Source organism: Euprymna scolopes, chromosome 22 (genome assembly GCF_053919585.1).
Source record: "Euprymna scolopes isolate OS-2025 chromosome 22, ASM5391958v1, whole genome shotgun sequence".
In the NCBI taxonomy this organism is placed as follows: Eukaryota; Metazoa; Mollusca; class Cephalopoda; order Sepiida; family Sepiolidae; genus Euprymna; species Euprymna scolopes.
This window is the reverse complement of record NC_136503.1, coordinates 62,132,572-62,147,254: the sequence shown is the minus strand read 5'-3', so window position 1 is coordinate 62,147,254 and position 14,683 is coordinate 62,132,572. Positions and strand designations below refer to the sequence as shown.

The 14,683-nt window shown below is 30.6% G+C and overlaps 1 protein-coding gene across 1 annotated transcript in view; it reads left to right on the top strand.

Annotated features, from left to right (window-relative positions):
* The window catches only part of LOC145243718 (polycystin family receptor for egg jelly-like), a 144,744-nt gene that overhangs the window by 30,956 nt on the left and 99,105 nt on the right, over positions 1-14,683 (top strand). Inside the window, exons 2-3 of the mRNA XM_080106771.1 lie at positions 9,120-9,247; positions 13,511-13,727. The gene's annotated coding sequence lies outside the window, so the exon portion shown is untranslated. The remainder of the gene's footprint in view (positions 1-9,119; positions 9,248-13,510; positions 13,728-14,683) is intronic.

Genomic DNA, 14,683 nt, shown 5'->3' with positions numbered 1-14,683 from the left:
ACTCAACAATACCTCCACTTCAAAAGCCACCATCCCAAAAACTGTCTAAAATCCATACCCTACTCCTTGGCACGTAGAGTCTGTACTATAGTCACAGACAGACACCTCCGTTCGACTCGACTAAATGAACTACAAATAATCCTGCGGAAAAGAGGATATCCACCACCACTAATACGTAAAGGTATTGAACTGGCAGAAAAAATCCCAGTAGACCAACTAAGAATCCCAAAAGAACACAACAAAGAACAAATTTTAGCATACGTCTCCACACAAAACACAAAAAACCCAGAACTATTTTTTACACAAATAACAAAAAACCTTATCCTCCTCAATCAGAACGACAAACTAAACAGCATACTTAAAGCAACAAAATAATAAAAAGCAAACGCCAACCCAAAAACTTAAAACGCATCCTAACTTCCACAAAAATCGTTCTACACATTACAAATGGGGTTACAAAATGCGACAAACCGCGATGTGGAGTATGTGATAATAATAGAAGGAAACACATACGCATTGAAAAACCCAATACAAACATTCAAAATAAAAAAGGATCTAAATTGCACCTCTAGAAAGGTAGTATATGCACTAAGATGCACAGCATGCAACAAATCCTACATATCGCCACCAAACATTTCAGAAATAGGGTGGCCTTACATAAGAACAACATCCAAATTGCAGATAACATACACTTCTATGTTTCAAAACACGTACACACAGTGGAAATAGCTTCAAAATAATACCAATCTCCAAACACGCAATTATTTTTTATTTACTTACACAGGAAAAAAAACTTCATAACAAGATTCACTCCCGAACTAAACAGAGCCTAATATCAACACAAAAACATGAAATGCGAGGCACACTCGCATGCACATATATATACATATACACACCCACACATAAATAATAGATTTAAAATTTGATTAACTGTCTCAATATTTAAGTTATGCTTACCAATATGTAGGTAGATGAGCCTCTCCGTGATCATTTGAGATATAGTATATCATAGTCTACTTATTGTAATTCTATTCGCACAACTTTATCTCGGGTATGTTTTTCACAAGGTTTAATTTTAGTTATGAAAAATGATATTACTCAAATGTCCACCAATTCAGATTACTTAATCCGCCGTTACTCCACACCATACTGTACATTTTTGAAGGTGTAATTGCCGTTGTGCTGTTGTGGGGGGATTTTCTGATCCCCAAATCCTGCAATTTAGCTTATTTATGAACCCATGGGCCTCATCGGACATAATGAGGTGTTTGGGAAAGTTTGGCCAAATCTTGGAATTGATGGTGTATTCCAGCCTTTTTTTTCCGAATCATTTGGCTGAAGCTCTTGCACCAATTAAATTTTATATGAAAATTGCCATCTTTATGACGCATTCTCTGAAGAGACGATCGAGAGACCCCAATTTGACTTGATCTCCTTTTTACTGATCTGGATGGATCCTTGGCCACAATCTCTGCTAATCTCTGAAGATTCTCATCACTTCTTGCCGTACAGGGTCTACCAGATTTAGGGAGGTCACATACAGAACCTTGCTCATGAAATCGAGCCACCATAGCTTTTATTGCTTTGGGAGTAGGGGAATTTCTTCTGTTGAAATTCTCTTTGAGTTTCTGATATTGACTCATTCAACCGAAAATACGACTCTACAATAAATATTCACTCCTTGGTAGTGTAACGACTCGTGATGACCTTGGGAGGGTTACTCTAGATGATCTGAAAAAATAAAACACAAATATAAAAAATTAAGAAACTTATGAATTATTTTAACCATCAGCTTCTTTTGGGACACCCTATATATATATATATATATATATATATATATATATATATATATATATATATATATAGTAATTTATAAAATATATATGGCGATTAAGCTACACTGAATATTCTGCGTTTCATCCAACTATAGGATTCGTCAGACTTATGCGCATAAGCCTGACGAATCCTATAGTTGGATGAAACGCAGAATATTCAGTGTAGCTTAATCGCCATATATATTTTATAAATTACTAACTAGCTCTACCTACGTATTGAGCACTTTTGAAGTAAATACTTAAAGTTTACGCATAAATCTATACTTTCGTATAGTAAATTTATGTGAATAAATGAAATAGTTATATATATATATGTATATATATATATATATATATATATATATATGTATATATATATATATAGAGAGAGAGATATGTACAAGTTTAGATACATTATTATTGCAATATTTCCATCGGTAGTTATTAATAGCTAAGATCTCATCCAACGAAAAATCTGTTTTTTTCCCTAAGGTGTAATATTGAAAAAATCTTTTCAATCTAAATACCTAAGAGTTCGGTCAAAATGTGGCTTAACCTTAAACAAATTGCTAACAAAGGTTTTTAACTTGTATATTGGGCATGAATTACCTCCCTTCATATTTTGTCTCTGCAGCACTCTGGCCTGCGCTTGTGGTTAGTCTCCACATTCAAGGGTTTTTCTTAATATTTCAGCTGATTATTATTATTATTATTATTATTATTATTATTATTATTATTATTATTATTATTATTATTATTATTATTATAAATAGTAGTTGACTTGAATTATTATTAATTTTATTACTTGTGTCCTTAGAAGTATTTGTATTAGTATTGGTTTTCTTATTATTCTTAATATTACTAGTGGTCTTTGTTTTATTATTTTTAGTTATTATTAGTATTATTACTATTGTCATATGTTATTAGTATTGAAATTATCCATAATACTGTTATTGATGGGATTATTAATATTGTTATCAGTTTTATTACAGATGGAACTCGTAGTTATTATCATACTAGGTGCCTTCAATGTTAAAAGGTTTTTTTTTCTATATTCGTATGGGGCTTTATACTGATACAACATACATGAAACTCTTATCCCTTTTGAAGTAATCTCGTTCGGATGCAATGCACTTACCGTAGCTTTCCAACAACTTCTGGAAGGCAGAGAACAAGCAGAAAGATGCAACATTTCGTTGATGGGACAGAAGCTGAAGCTTAGATGCCAGTTCAGGGCCTATCAGATTGGCGTCTCTCTTTTGAACCTTGTCCAGGAGCGAGAGACTAGTAGCAGATGCACCAGCCCAAATATGACAGCAATACTCCATACATGGGCGAATGGTGGCCTTATAGAGGTACAGGATACTTTCGAGTGTTAGTAATTTTCTAGCACGGTAGAGAGAGCCTACCTTCTTTGCAGCGGCCCTGGCAATGCTTTAATGTAATTATTCCAACTCATATTTCCTGTGAACGTTAGGCCAAGGAGTTTGAAAGATGTACTCTCAGATAAAGAGTCATTGGCCATTGCTATTGGTGGTAGAAAAGGTTTCTTGTAATTATTGAAGGGAACTAGTTTAGTCTTGGCGGCATTGAACGTGACCATCCATTTTTGTCCCCATTCCACTACAGATTGGAGGTCATCCTCTAGTGTTTCTCCCAATTCTTTAGATATATATATCTATAATTATTATTGCTATAAAAGTCTAATTATCATTACTACAATTATTATATTATTCTTTCATAATTATTATAATCAGAATTATTATTATCAATGTTTATCATTAATTGTATTAATTTTAAGATCATTATCAATCTTAATTTTTATTTATTTCATTTCTATACAAACTTAGGAAAAAATATTAATATTTTTTATCTTTGAAAATTGCGTATATCGCATCAGATTTATTTTATAAAATTAAGTAAAACAAAATACCCTTTACAATGCTCTCTTCTTTTTATGGGAAATCAATTTCCCTTCTTTCTGTGGTATGTGCTACATTTCACTCCCTCGCGCATCGCACGAATTGCTACATCCGACACCTTTTTCTTTTAGCAGTCTGACGATCGGAACTGCATCTCAATTAGACGATATGAAGTCAATGTTAAAAAATAAGTAATTTTATTAAACTCTTAATTGAAGATATGCAAACGATTTATTTAAATAACACATGTACATACCCGACGTTGCTAGGTATATATAAAGAAAACATATTACCGAGCGGAGGGATTTGTCACATACTATTTAAGGTTAACCAAATATCCTAAGTTGTAACGATTTTCCTGAAAGTTAGCCATGATTTGGATTTTGGGAAGAATAAACCATAGTCATCTTCATCTATGAAATTCAAACAGGAATATAAAATCGCATAGCTTAAAGGGAAATAACTCGTAGTTTAAATGAAAACTTACTTCCGTTTTTTAAACGCAGCTGATCTTTGTTATACTAACGATTAAAAATAGATTAAATTAAACGTACATTAAATGAAAAATAAATCAGATAAAACCCATACTTAAAACAATTTTATAACTAATTTTCATGATAAATTTAGAGCTAATTGTTAAAACAGATTTTTTTAAATGTAATATGCAAATGAGATAACCTCTTGAATGTTAATTTCTTTTTAATAAATATTCTATAATAGAAATCATGCAGGAATAAAAGTATATAAAATCCGTTTTCAGTATTGAATCTTTTTTTTATGAAGCAGTGCACCATTTTGCATATATAAATCAAATTGTGAACAAACAAACAAATAAACCGACAGTAATACGGCCAAATTGTAATAGATCATTTAAAATGTGATCATGTGACCTTTTATTTATTGATGCGAAGTTTTTCTCTCTCCTTTTACTTTTTTTGCGATGTTACACTTTACTTCAGTCGACGTTCTCAGAAATGAAGGGGTCACATTCTGGGAGCTAACACTTGATCTCTGTATGAGATACATAGATATTCGAATATTCCATTAAAGTTCACATTTACCTCCCAAATACTGAATTAGTAAATAAGGTAGGAACATAATTTTCCTCAACCCAATTGACCATTCATATATATTATATTTTTCTTGTGGTCTCTTAGTCTTACTGGATTCTAAGTAAAGAATTTATATAATCTGGTGGAGTATCCAGCTTCGTGGTGTTATTTAGGGTAACATCACTTGGAAAAGATTTACCATTCATTCTAAAAGTCAGTGTATGTTTGCCATAGTAATGAGATCTTATTTGTACTGTAAATCGTATGTGATTTTGAATATTTGGTCAAGATTTAATTTCAAGGAAAGTATCCTCATGCCAGGTTGTCCTAACAAACCCGATGTACAAATAGACCTTAGGATATTGTCTATTAGGCATTCAAGTTTCTCTCCAGCATTCAAGTTTCTATTTTGTCTGAGGAAATCTTAGTTTTTAATAACTACAGATCGAACTATCGACATGTCAGTGTCGTATTTTTATTAGCCTGTATAAATCATATGTATATATCCCCCTCTTTGGGTTGAGCTCTGTTGTAAATAATCTCATCCGCTACTTAATTGGCTGAAAAATGCGACGCTCACTGTTTTATTTGTAAACAAGCGGTTGGAGCACTGTAAAAGTGGTTGACAAATGTTTGTTTAAATGGACATTTGGCGAGATAATTTACGGGCACCGCTCCCGTGTGTCAATCGGTAGAACTGCTGACTGTCAACGCGATGCTTCTAGGTTCAATCCTCGGAAAGCAAACACAATTATTTTAGAATTTAGAATAAGGGATCAGTTTCTCATATAAATTTAATGTAAAATGATCGCCCATTTGCTAGACAGTGTTAAACCAAATAGCGTTTAAGGGCATATAAGCAAGTCTTCTTTGTTTTTTTTTTGTTCTGTTCTTTTGTTTTTTGTTTTTTAGGGAAATAAATATTATGTTTTGTCTGCTGTAAATTACCTATCCTAAGGATGGTATAATTATTTCATACACGTGTAATAGTTTTAAGGTAGGTAAAATATTCCTTTGCTCGAAATAGCAAATGATATATAGACATTAAAAATTCCTCTATCCTAAGAATAACAGATATGTTCAAAACCAATTTTCTCATTGTTTACACGTTCCCGAGCATCGCCGTGTAGCCCTGCTAGTCAACCTTAAACAACCTTTCCTTAATATTATTACTAAACTTATATCTAACTATTAACAATGTTCTCTTATTCCTACGACTAATCTTACGTCCTCATCGCAACATACCACCCAAAAAAGAAAAACATGGTTACCTTTAATATTATAAAATTATAAAAGAGGGAATCTAGCCCCATAACTTAGACAAATCGATGTAATTTCCTTGGAAACAATAGAGTAAATAAGTATTTAAATTTATTTCGTTTCTGAAATTTGGAGATGAGGATTGCTTAATCGTATTATTTGGATTCTTCGGACTACTGTTCTCACCTCGAGTGTCATTTTAACAACGTTTTGGTCGATATAACCTCCGATAGATGTGTTACATGATAAGGACTGTCCCCTTTTCATGTAAGTATAAAAATAGAGAGATTTAGCTAAAATGAAAATGAAATAGAATAGATGAAATTCGAACCTCGTAATTTAGGTTTAGAAATAGATTACGAGAGAGAATTAGCAAATGGAATGTAAAAACAAACCATTGTTTAGCTTAGAGATAAAATAGTTTTAAGAAAAGAATGTGCATTTGTCAATTCTGTTATGGAATTCAATTGAATAATGCAACTATAAGATAATTTAATAAACATGTTTTTAACATATTGGAAATATAGGTTACTGGGAATATAGGTTAAAATTCCTTTTGTAAGCAAAGGAAAAAGTTTTGGACACGCATTTTCAGAACACGTGAAAGAAGACACATGTTTTAACATGTGTATGACGTCATGGAAAATGGGAAGTTCTCGATATAGTTAGAAACTTTAGAGTTAAGCAGAAGGAGTCTGAGAGGGAAACTGAGGACGAGAGACGACAGTCTGGAGTCCAAAGATGGGAGTCGAACGTCCGGAAGCGAGACGGTCATCTTTGAAACATAAAATGTAAAACTTTGAATTCTTGACAAAGAAAGACACCGACCGGTCGAAGAAGAAATAAACCCATCATGTGTTTTTATAAACGTCATCTTTGTGTTGTAATTCTACCAAAAAGGTAAAGTGAAATTGTCATTATATGTCTTATATATCATGTGTTTTAAAATGTCTTTACATACACAATGTCTCGACATCACAAATCTACAATGTGAACTCTACATCTCATATCTACAATGTGAGCACTAAGACTGTCTCAACACTGTCTCCTCACTACACTTCTAAGTATGAACATTTTATATACATAGATCTCTTCATAACACGAACACAGAACGCAAGATCTCTCTTAATAAGACTCTCTAAGACTCAAAGACTGCGCTTTTAATAAGACCTATATATAACAGATGTATCTTATCGAAACTCGGGAATGTTTCTATTGTACTCGGGAATCTGCAGTGATTAGAGTACTTGCGGAAAATATATTATAAAAATGATATTCTCCTGAAGGTTGAAAGCTCAATTATCAGTGTGGGCGACCGAACTATGCATTGCGAATTACTTAGGACATCTATCCAGTCATGGTTGACGGAACAAGAGCATGCTACCCCCCGTGAAGTAAATAAAGAGTTCCGTTCGAAATTCCGTCCAGATTTCCGAGTTCGACAGAAAAACACGACACGAATATGGATTAGACAGGTAATATATATTGCGAAAAAACCCCCAAAACAACAGAATATACAAAGAGCAACAGTCGTAGTACATTACGCCAAGATTGCGTACTATGAAGTATACATATATAAATATACCCCACTCCCACTGCGAGAGGATGTGACACAAAATCGGAAGGTGAGAAAATGAGTCAGTGCTTTAAGAGGAGCACTTTGGTCCTGAAAAATATGCCTGCGTAGCTCCGCCTGCATTCCCCGGTGAAGGCGACTCAGATAAACTTACTGGGCTACACAGAACATTTTGCATCAGTTCAACAGCAAAATAGCTATCAAAATAGCCAAGTTTCTGTCGAAATGACAGTCGTACCTCTCGGTTTATTTCTACAATTCCGAAAAGTTCATCTCTTGTCCATAGATGAGTCCCCACAACTGTTTCCTAGGTAATTTCTCTTGGAGAGCGATACGAACTGGACACACCCAGATAATGTAAACACTGATAATCTAAGTTGAATGTTGCCGATATCTCCGTCCGTCGCGTTACCCATTTCATCAGAGTAGGTTAGTAAATTAAGAAGGATATAATTATTAAGTCATTAGTCTCTCTCCATAAGTAAATTATCTCCAATAAAACCTTGAAGAACTCAGCAAACTCTCTTTATATTTCTAATGTATGAGTAGTTTATTCGTCTAATTAAACAGATGCGGCGATCACAATAATGTTTAGCAAACAAAGTTTTTTTTTTCCAAACAAATTATGTATATTCAATTTTTGATCTTAGAAAAGGTTTTTAATAAGGTTCTGTTAATTTTGCAGGTTGAAACAAGTAACGTAGAAAGCAATACAAATGACGACTCAACAAACAAAGGTAGTTCAAATAACATATGCAAATGAATGTGTGCCACCACAACAGGTTCAAAGAAGCAAAAAACTCCTTTTATGTCAAGCAAATTTTAAGAAAAGGTCGGTGCCCCTCCAGCCACATCCGTCGCTTACGGAGATTCTCTTTGCAATGATGCATAGCTAACGTCACATACAATGCAATTCCTTTTGGAATCTGATTAATTTCTTATTTTGACAAGAAAAAAAAATACTCCTTCGCGTATCTGCAGTTGTTTGCTTAACATTAATAAATTCATAGTGCTGTTAGTCTCCATGATTCTCACGTAACATCTATTTATTTATTTTACTTCCAATATTTATCCGAAAGTCGTCTGCTTGTTGCCGCGCAATGTGCTTTATTCATCGGCGTCTTAGGTCAGATTACAGGCAAACTCGAGCGGTCAACGTCATGTTCCGGAAAAAGCTGAACGACGCTTAGGTATGTCTGGTATTAAATCTGCACAAGTACCAAGACGTTTACTCTATTCGTTTTTTTATCGCTCTCGGACGAGAACGTAACATTATGTACTGTCTTTGCAACAGTCGTAGCACATTACGCCAAGATTGTGTACTATGAAGTATACATATATAAATATATCTCCCTTCCACTACGAGAGGATGTGACACAAAACCGTTTTTTTTATCGCTCTCGGACGAGAACGTAACATTATGTACTGTTTCTGCTTCGATGTATGCGTTTATTTATTTCTCATATTTTTTCTTCTTTTTTGTTTTTTTTTATAGCTGTGAAATTATTTGCCGCCCAAATTCGTATAACGGCCATCGAAAACAAATCTGCTATTTTCGAACCGCAAATAAACAACGTTACGTCGCCGTTGCGACATGATGTGCAAACAAAACTCCAAAAAGCGGTAAGACAAAATGTTCGTCCACAACTCCAATCCAGAAAACCTCTTCTCTTGTTTAGTATGATGTATGTTATTTGAAAGTCATCAATCTGGATGAAAATTCAGATTCAGCCAATTCAACAAAAAATAAATAAATAAATAAAATATAAACATGCAGCAAATAAATCTTACCAAAGGCAAGATAAATTACTATTCTACCTTCATGGATAAGTTTCTTTTTTTTTTGCTTTAACTTGTTTTGAAGGATTTTCTGACTTAAAAACAAAAGTACTGTCGTCTGTTGAACTAAAGGAAAAAAAACTCGATAATCACTCAAAAATCGACGATTAAACAAAATATTGTTAGAAACACACCCAGTAAATGTCACCAATCATACACTAATGTCATGTCCTACTAGTATTTTTAAACGAGCCAATGCACCAACTGACACAGAAAAAATCCAACATTGTATTTTTTATGGTTCTATGTCAGTTTGGGTCTACTTTACATCACATTAAAAGTTGGACAAGATTTGAGTATGGAAAGTTTCAAATTTCGAAGTTGAACATTTTCCACTTACAATCATTTTCCATTCCGTCTTAAAATCCTAACTCGGTCAGTTTTCACGATAAACCTATAAATCTTGCATTTTATTCACGTTTTTCAAGGTCAATCTTTCACATAAAATGATTGTCATAGGTGTTGAATCAACCCTTATACCATATCTAAGGTTACCCCTACCACCGCCATAAGGTAATAATGTTGTTTTCGAAAATGTTCACACTTTCTCTTCCTCATCATCTATTACCGGAGCATTTTTCGTATTGTCACAGTTATTATCTTGGCAATTTTTACATGCACTGGCACATTCTAGCTCATACCTTCTGCAGGTACATCTTAGGGTATTGCATCCTTCTAAACAATTCCAGTGAATCATCTGAATGAGTCCTTAAACAGGGTTTTTGTCTATCATAACTAGAACAAGTTTATCCCCCTTTACCTTCTATCCACACTATTTCATCATTACATTCCATACTCTTCATAACCTGGTAGTAAGTCTGCAGAGAATGAAATCTATTTGTTTTAGCAGAGTACTTACCATATGGAAAACCAAAAATGGTAAGGTATGGAATTAATTTTTGCTTACCTTGTAAGCTAAATAGTGTATTTAGGTGTTGCTTTTTTAAAAAAGGAAAGATAACTTAGCGTTTACCTTTTTCTTTCAACGTTCTTCCCGTTGTGTCATTCATTCATTTGCAAAGGACTGTAAAAATAAAAAGAAAGTTTCCGATAGCCATCAAAACAAGATTATTTGTGAAACGTGGAATTAAAATGAAAGATAGGAAAAGTGTTACAATTTGTCAATTTTTATTTGAAAGACAATAATTTTAAACGTGTACATAGACCGAAAATTATTTCTTAAAAATCTAAACATTACAACAATAACAACACATTTAACGTTTATTATTGGTGTTAAATTAATTCTTGTTTAAAAATATTGAACAAAGTTCGCTATATAAATAAATTTTCCTTTTTCTGAACTATAATTAAAAAACAACTTTTGTAATAACTTTTTTCAAAGATAAATGAGTAACTATTATCCATTATCACAGTAATATTGACGTTATGTCCAATTGTTAATGTTCAACTGTTATGTTCAGCTATTAATAAAACATCAAAATAGATGATTTTTGTTTAAGAATGAGCCGAAATGCCCTGTGCTAGATGTAATTTCGCGATTGCATTTTTATAGGATTAAAAAATCGTTTTCTTTCAGACTGTTGCATTTTATTTATATACTTTATCAATAAATAATCAAACACAGTGATGTGTTACGTACAGGTGAGAAACGCACATATAGTAAAACAAGAAGTATTCACACATTTTAATTAATATTTGATAAAAGTTATTTTTTTATTAAACTTTATTAATATTCGATAAATTTATTTTTTTACGTTTTATTAATATTTGGAAAAAGTTATTTTTATTACAGTTTATTAATATTTGGAAAAAGTTATTTTGTAACATTTACTAATATTTGGTAAAAGTTATTTTTACAACATTTTATTAATATTTGGTAAAAGTATTTTTATAACATTTTGTTAATATTTGGTAAAAATTATTTTTATAACATTTTATTAATATTTGGTAAAAGTTATCTTTTATAAAATTTTATTAACATTTGGTAAAAGTTGTTTTTTATAACATTTAATTAATATTTGGGAAAAGTTATTTTTTATAACATTTTATTAATATTTGGTAAAATTATTTTTATAACATTTTATTAATATTTGGTAAAATTATTTTTATAACATTTTATTAACATTTGGTAAAAGTTATTTTTATAACATTTTATTAACATTTGGTAAAAGTTATTTTTATAACATTTTATTAATATTTGGTAAAAGTTAATTTTATAACATTTTATTAACATTTGGTAAAAGTTATTTTTTATAACATTTTATTAATATTTGGAAAAAGTTATTTTGTAACATTTTATTAATATTTGGTAAAAGTTATTTTGTTACATTTATTAATATTTGGTAAAAGTTATTTTTATAACATTTTATTAATATTTGGTAAAAGTTATTTTTATAACATTTTATTAATATTTGGTAAAAGTTATTTTTATAACATTTTATTAATATTTGGTAAAAGTTACTTTTTATAACATTTTATTAATATTTGGTAAAAGTTACTTTTTATAACATTTTATTAATATTTGGTAAAATTATTTTTATAACATTTTATTAATATTTGGTACAATTATTTTTATAACATTTTATTAACATTTTGTAAAAGTTATCTTTTATAACATTTTATTAACATTTGGTAAAAGTTGTTTTTTTATAACATTTTATTAATATTTGGTAAAAGTTATTTTTTTATAACATTTTATTAATATTTGGTAAAAAGTTATTTTTTATAACATTTTATTAATATTTTGTAAAATTATTTTTATAACATTTTATTAATATTTGGAAAAAGTTATTTTGTAACATTTTATTAATATTTGGTAAAAGTTATTTTGTAACATTTACTAATATTTGGTAAAAGTTATTTTTTATAACATTTTATTAACATTTGGTAAGAGTTATTTTTTATAACATTTTATTAATATTTTGATAAAATCTATTTTTTTATAACATTTTATTAATATTTGGTAAAAGTTGTTTTTATAACATTTTATTAATATTTGGTAAAAGTTATTTTTATAACATTTTATTAACATTTGGTAAAAGTTATTTTTATAACATTTTATTAACATTTGGTAAAAGTTATTTTTATAACATTTTATTAACATTTGGTAAAAGTTATTTTTTATAACATTTTATTAATATTTTGATAAAATCTATTTTTTATTACATTTTATTAATATTTGGTAAAAGTTAAAAGACGAGAATTTTAAAGAGAAAATTACAACTGTTTGTAAGATTTTTTTTATAATTTCATTCCGAGATTTTTCGCTTAAGTTTAAATGTTTTGTTATGGAAATCGATCCAGACAAAGCATGAAACCACTTGATGTAAGGAGCGAAAAATGCTACTTCATGATAAAGAAATTGTCAACGACAAGTGTTAGATAGATAGATTCCGACCCAGAAAACAGCAATTCTTCCCTCTTTGTCAGAAACATCGCTCATACAATGTGAGGAGTAAAGGACGAAAATAAGGGAAGCAAGAGATAGAATGCTGCTGAAATTAAAACCAGTGTATACTTTCTAATCTCTTAAGGTGATTACGTGTGTTTTTAAGTTTTTTTTTGGGGGGGGGGGTATTGCTATTCAGACGTTAGGTAAATGGTAGAGTATTTATTCTTTCATTATCCCTTCTGTCTAATCCCCCCAACGTGATCGCCTCATCGGTCATTTTGGGTTTCGTGTGTTGATAAGGAGCGTTTTATCAAACAAGAGTTTTAAACTAAAACAACAATCTTACAAACAGTTAACACACATAAAAATAATACGGGTCGGTAGAGAATTTAATTCTGCTGCGTTAGCTATAACTTATTTGCTATTTTTTAATTATTTATTTATTTATTTATTTTTTTTTTTACAAAGGCATCACCACATTATCAAGGCCCAGAGGCCACTCAAGGATAAGGGTTAAAGAGTGTACAGTAGAAATTGGTCAATATAGTAATCATTAGTAATGAAAATTTGGTAAATTTAATAACTTATATGGAACGGCTCATCAAGAACTTATTTACTTTAGACTTGCTATCAAGTGTTAACTATTCTGGCCTCTTATCTAAAGATTATATGTTGTCTTGCGATTTTTCTTTTAGGTATTATTAAATGCCCAGGTGAGCCAAATCGGGAAAGATTATGTTGGTTTACGTGTTGGAGTCATTACAAATGGAAGCATTGTCGTCCAAGTCTATCTTTATTTCTCCATCCAATCAAATCCAACAGTGAGTGATGTTTACTCATTGATTTTAGACAACGTCACTTCTTATCAGGACGCCTTGTTGACTATTGCTCCACCAAACAGCACTGTCTATGGTATGTCTATTCTCCTACTCGAAAATATACCTGCATCTATAAATAATTACCCCTAAGATTAAAAGTACAGGTTATATGAAAGTGTGTAATTATATATATATATATATATATATATATATATATATATATATATATATATATATATATATATATATATATACTATACTATACTATACTATACATTCAATATAACCTGTAATTTTATCACATTTATTTTTCACAGTTATCTTGTACTCCTTGTTTTGAATAAAATATTGTAATTTTTAATTCTACAATATCGTGGCGCCTTTTACTTATATATATATATATATATATATATATATATATATATATATATATATATATATGCGTATGTGTGTGTGCGCGTCTGTGTGTGTTTATATATATATATATATATATATATATATATATATAATTTTAGTCATTCAATAAATTTAAAAATTTATGACGTGAAATGTTTGAATTTCAAATCAAAAGATTTTTTTATTATTCTATGTAAGACAAAGAATACATTTGAAATATTATAACTCCTTATCCTATAGGATTTCGATGTCTACCATCTCTTTAGAGGAGAAAATATTATCAAATACTTATAATGGTTTATATATATATAGGCTCCTACAGTTTTTAACAGACTATGGATACCCTGGATACCCACGTAGGGGTGCCTGCGTGTGAAATATTTGTAGCAGGATGTGCGCAATTTCAAATCACAGCTCTCCTGAGTCGACATTGTTAAATACTAGTGGCAAGTGAAGTGTATGTACAGAACGACTGGAAGCAAATGCCGAGATAAGCGGAGAGCACATACAGCGCCTAGAATTCTCAAATGGTCACCCATCTGGTACTAACCAGGCTTCGGTGATCTGACGAGAACCGGTGTGTCAACGCGTGTATGCCGTACAATATATATATATGTATATATATATATATATATATATATATATGTATATATA